Genomic DNA, 6,000 nt, shown 5'->3' with positions numbered 1-6,000 from the left:
ATTTTTTTTCACGTTTATTTATTTACGGTAAAACTAAATAGATGTAAGTGGAGGATAATTTTTTTTCTTCATCTTCCTACTTGTTATATAATGAATCGTGAAATTATTTTAAAAAACAAAGAGTTTACCATTAATCATAGTTTACTATTCCAGTTTACGATAATAACATTCAGCAACATATTACCAATAACAGTTTAATACAGAATATATTACACATTATAACAGTTTACCATCATTAAAATCGTGGGTTATTGAGATTATTTACCTTGAAATTGTGTTAGATCTATATAATGATTAAGGATTACAATCCTTATCTACCAATCGTTTGGAAGATTGTCTTTACCGATAGCGAAAAATAAGGATTTTTTACATCCACATTATATTTCAAAATGGCGTCCGGTCAGAGATTTCATTCACTTATATATCTACCATTTACGAAGGAATTGGGGAAAAAATAAAGATTTTTGAGAATCATTATGCTAAACACTATAGCAAATTAATTATTGTAAGTGTGGCCCCTTTCTGGTACTTATTTTTTGTTTAGTAGTTTCGACTTCTAATGCCTGTGTACGAAATGAGATAGATACTTTGTTCTTGGTAGCTTCTACTCGATAGTCAAAGAAGGTGTTTTCTAATCATAGTACTGAATCCCTAATCCTTCTTGGATTGTAGCGGTACAGATAACTAAATATGACCGCTAAAAATATTGATGAGTCCATAAACTAGTATTCACATAATATATATTAACATAAATAAGTTTAAGGATCAGTCATAATTCAACTGATGTTTATAATTTTAATTTTGTAAATTAATTTACCAAATAGGTATAGTAAGCAGAATTTAAATGTGTAATGTTAATTTAATATTTCATTAATCAATGCTGTTAAGCCACCTCAATTCGATTTGTCTCCTTGTCGGAAAGCTTTACTAAAAAAAAAATAAAATAAACGCTGGCTCGGATAGAAACATTTATTTGTAAAGTAAGTACAACCAAAACCATAAATTTTTATTTTATTTATCTATTTATTGATATCTACAACTGTATAAAAAATACAACCTGTAAATTTGATCATAATGACATAATGATATGATACAGGATGTAGAGAAACTACCGAGTAGTAGAACTCTAAAAACAGTTTACAATATAAGGTCACGAGACCATCTTCTTTACAGGCGCCTCGGAGGATTGCCAGGAATGGAAGAGGAAGCAAGATTAGAAACTAGTGGGTTTGAAAACCATAAATTAAATTAAAAAAAAAAAAACCGTCCGAAAATACAGAACAAATTTTAAAATAACAATAAGGCTTAATAACAGTTAAGACTAAAATTAAAATTAAAATAAAACCAAAATTGCTAGTTACAAATTTGTTTATTGATGAACTCCGATGGGTCGGGGTTCTAAAGTCCGTTCCGAAAGGTCGGAGACAATGTTGACAATATATTTAAATTAAAAATAAATAAATAATTATTTGGAGTTATTTATGTATATAAATGGAAACAACTAGTAAGTTTTGAAACATACTTATAGTGTGTGTATATATATATATATATTTTTTTAGGCAATAGTAGCATCATATCCAAATTTTTGTTACTCATAATTGTCAAATAGATTAAGAAATTCTTCTGTTTCGGAGTATATACAAGGTTGAGACTAAACGAAATGAAATTATATTTTAATATTCTTTTATATTTCTATAAACTATTGACCATAATTGGATAAATTAATTGAGAACACTCATATTACAATTATTTTAAGTACATTTATATATGAACGATTAGCGAGAAAATGGGTAAATTACTTAATTAACAAATGGGTTATTACTATAAATGATTTCAGAATGAAAATATCCTTTTGAATCTATTGATACTCATAATTCAATTAAAAAATAAAAAGTGATAAATATTTTACTTCTGATTTTTCATATATTTTTAAATTCATTTTTCAATTAAATTCTCTAATTAAAAGAAAATAAGTAAGCTCAGAATTTTTTTCGAATCAGTAAGAATATTCTCATTTGAGCCTCAGATAATTCGAAACGGAGCTGTAAATAGTTTTTCAAAAAAGCAGCATTGACACTGAGCCACCTCTAGATACGACGCCGACGAAGTGGTAGGGAGCCTTAAGGTTGAATTGACGATCAGTGTCTTCTCGGCTGCTGTCGCGTGGTTCTTATACATACGACTCTGTGGATTGTGTTCGTGCTTGTGATAGTGTATGGTGTGTTCTTAGCAAGGATCCGATGCTTTGAAGTGAAGGATTCGGTATCTATCGCGGCCAACGCTTTGAGTAAGGTCAGCAGTTATATTTTTTTTTTTTAAAACCGATAATCATCAACGTTTGATGAGTTAACTACGATCATTCCATTTTTCATTCATTAAATACGTTATAAAGTCTATCTCAACCTCTGGTGTTAAACGAATTTTTATTGTAACCAGCAGTTACTGAAAATAATGTGTACAATTAAACTCTCCAGCTCCATAAATTAATAATTTATACTAATTAATCAATGTATTATTAAATTATTTCTATTATTTTCTTATACTAACTGATGACTTAGGTATGATTTTATTTTATTATAATAATAATGAACTGAATTTCAAAGTGTAACGTTATTAAAATGTCATTTCTTATAGCGAAAAGATTTGATAGTTTCCGTTAAGAAGAGGTTAATATAAAAAAAAAATATATTTACATACCGTCTGTTATGCTGTGATGGAGCGTAAGTTCAAAAAACCATATAACACGATTTTTATACTCTAAACAGAAGTAAAAAAAAATCAAAGCGAACATCTCACTATTGTTTTGTAGGAAACATCTATAATTTGTGGCTTTGAAAATTTGGTTTCAGATTATTGAGTTTGGATGTTCAGATTTAATGACGTTACCGAACAATGGAGTAAAAAGTATTAATGGGGAATGAAATTGGTGTCTGTATCTCGTGACATAGGAGTTCAAATTCATATAATATGTACCTTGTTGGCCAGGGTTTTAATAAAATTATTCGTTAAAAAGAGTTGGAGTTATACAGGGGTATCCGTTAAAAGAAATTTCTCTTTATGTATATATTTTTGATCAGAAAATACAATTATAGTTCAATAAAATTCATTTTAACATTAACAGTTAAAAATATTAATTTTTTTCAATCTCCATACAAGCCTGAAAAGACAGGAATCCGCTCGTCGATTCCGACTATTACAACACTTACTAGACAAACTATCTAAACTTTCATTTAATTACAAAAGACTCATTTGCATGACCATAAGGTCTATTCGGACGTATATCTTTAGGGCTCTACTAAACCATCGAATTCCTCTTGTATCCAATCGTTACAATCCAAAATCCTTCGTAAAATTCTTAATGCTGCTTACTTTGTCACAAATAAAGTCATCCGTAAAGGCCTTAATATTCAGTATGTAGCCAATGAAGCCCCAAACAGACATCAATTCTTCCATTATAAACTCCCAAATCACCCAAACTCATTAGTGTCTAGCATTACTTCCTCTTCTACTCCTGAAATTCCTCCGAGGCGCCTAAATAGAAGATTGTCTCTAGGCCTTTTATTGTAGAAAAGTTATTGGAGTGCTACCAATGAATTATTCCCCAAGTTTGTACATGCCATAGTACCACTGATATCACATTTGTTTGATGTATCTTTATTTAATACAGTTGTAAATTTCAAGTAATTTTTTAAGCTAATAACAATTCACATTTACTTATTTAAAAGAAAATCTATGCATTTTTGAATGGTTGCGAAAATAATTTTTACTTTAAATATTTTTTGTAAGTAAAAAGTTCATTTTAGTAATTTGTAATTAATTTTGCTGAGAAACACAACAAAAACTGGATAAAAAACAGCGAATCTCTGTTTTTTCTAAAACATACCTTAAATTAATTGATAAATGTGTCAAAGCCTGTGCGCGAATAAAAATAAATTAAAAAGCGCGAATGATTCATGATTTTATGAATGAAACAAAACAATAAACTTTCATGATATTTAGCTGCTTGAAAGAAGTACTTGTTTTGAGAGAAATTCTGTTTAGTTTATTATTCTGCACATTATTAATATCTACTTACCTATATAGTTTTTTAATTGTCACTTCCTATTCTAATAAAAACGTTATTTGTTTAAAATACACTAAAACTTAAATTTCCAGTTTTTTTTTTTAAGTTAACTATTTTTGATAGAGCTTATCTTGAGATCTAATTACAACCCTCCTCCTTTGAATGCAGTTTTTATTATTTCGAATATCATAGTTTTATAACTGGATAAAATATTGCACTTAAAGATTAAAAAACCAGTACTCAGAACATGAATCATTAATTAGAAAAAAGGAAACATGATGACTGCATGATAACAGCAACAGAATTACAATTAAAAAAATAAATCAATAAAAGTATAAATAAATAAACGAATATTTGCTTCATTTTTATTGCTGTTTTTCTTAAGTTTTAACATCCAAATTCCAAGGTTTTACTGTAGGTTGAGTATCAGAAGCGCTGTCGAGGCCGTAAATACATTTACAGATCTAATCAAGAAGGTTAAATCGTAAATGTTTGTTAAAATAACTTTGATAATCCCCAACATCACCAATTAAAGTACCGTATTTACACTCAGTAGTGGGACTATTATTCTTTTATAACCATTGTAACTGTGGGTGCATTGGGGCAGCATTACTGATTAAATAAAGTATGTCTCTCTTAAACATGAAATAGCTACAACTGGAACATAACTACTTCTGGTGCACTTATTCTATTTTTTAAATTTTGTTTTAAAAAATAATACTTATCCATGAAACGTTATAGGATAGAATGGTTCTTTTGAAATCGATATGAACTGAAAATGTAGTGGAACTATAATATTCTATTGGAATACATTTTTAAAATAAGTTTGATTTTTTTAATTATAATTTTGTTACAATTATAAAAAAAATGTCTAATCTTATGTAAATAAAATAATAACATAAATATTTATTTTAGTATCTTTATATATTATAAACATATTTTATAGTTGTCATTTATATATTATTTATTGGAATGAGTGGCTCATTGGTAAGGCACTGTATAGTACTAAATCCAAGGACCCGGGTTCGAATCCGGCTGTGGCAGATAATTATTTTCTGTTTCACCGTGGGTCAGCCCTTAGGGTTCGGAAGCCCTTCAGGATCCAACCACCCTCTTAAAATAGGTATCCTTAATTGGGTAAAAATTTGGTGATCGAGCGTGATTCTGACCAAATCACCGCCTTGAGCAATCGTACATCTAGTAAGAGTACTTCCTTACAAAGTATATCATCCTGAACATTCATAGCTGTTCACATATAATATATAAAGATTTTTTGAAATATATTATTTAGAATAAATGTTTAGAACCTCCGCCCATTTTTCATTTCGATTGATGGACTTTTAAGTTAATTTTTTGTTCTCAATCTATAAAGGCTACAGGGGAAAAAAAAGAATTCTCAAATGTACTGTAAAAGTTTCTAATTTTTCAGGAGAACAAATTTTACCTTAGATTACATATTATTTAATCGTTACACATTTATATTAGCTCAGATTTTGAGCTGTATAATTTGGCTTTTAGTCTGGTTTGATATTATCATCGTGTCCGCACGTTGTTATTCATACAAGTTACCTCTTTTTTTCCTTCTTGTTCTTATGACGTATAACTTACTTATAAATGGAGAAGTTTGAAAATAAATTGTTTTTTTTAAATTAATGATTCGAGAAATTTATAGAGATTAAATAGTTTATGTATTTTTTGTCTGCTAGGGTAAACATTTCTGAGTAATTATGCAGAAATCTGTTTCATCAAGATAACAAGTAAAAAACTATCATCTTCAATTAATCAGAAATGGACATCTGGATTAAAGAAGTTAATATAAGAGTTTGATTCCTTATGAATTTCCGTGTTTATATGTTTATAATAGAGGCCAATTAAAGATCTAAGTTGAATATTTTATTAATATAAGTTTACTTCTATAGAGTTTGAAAGTAGATAAA

General features: G+C 28.4%; 1 long non-coding RNA gene across 1 annotated transcript in view; it reads left to right on the top strand.

Annotated features, from left to right (window-relative positions):
- The first annotated feature begins 2,162 nt into the window (after positions 1 to 2,162).
- The window catches only part of LOC136795989 (uncharacterized), a 195,840-nt gene continuing 192,002 nt past the window's right edge, over positions 2,163 to 6,000 (top strand). Inside the window, exon 1 of the long non-coding RNA XR_010843679.1 lies at positions 2,163 to 2,292. This is a non-coding gene — a long non-coding RNA (uncharacterized lncRNA). The remainder of the gene's footprint in view (positions 2,293 to 6,000) is intronic.

Source organism: Halyomorpha halys, unplaced genomic scaffold (assembly GCF_000696795.3).
Source record: "Halyomorpha halys isolate HHAL.00 unplaced genomic scaffold, Hhal_1.1 Scaffold588.1, whole genome shotgun sequence".
Classification (NCBI taxonomy): Eukaryota; Metazoa; Arthropoda; class Insecta; order Hemiptera; family Pentatomidae; genus Halyomorpha; species Halyomorpha halys.
The sequence above is the reverse complement of the archived record's forward strand: the minus strand, read 5'-3'. Positions and strand labels throughout refer to the sequence as shown.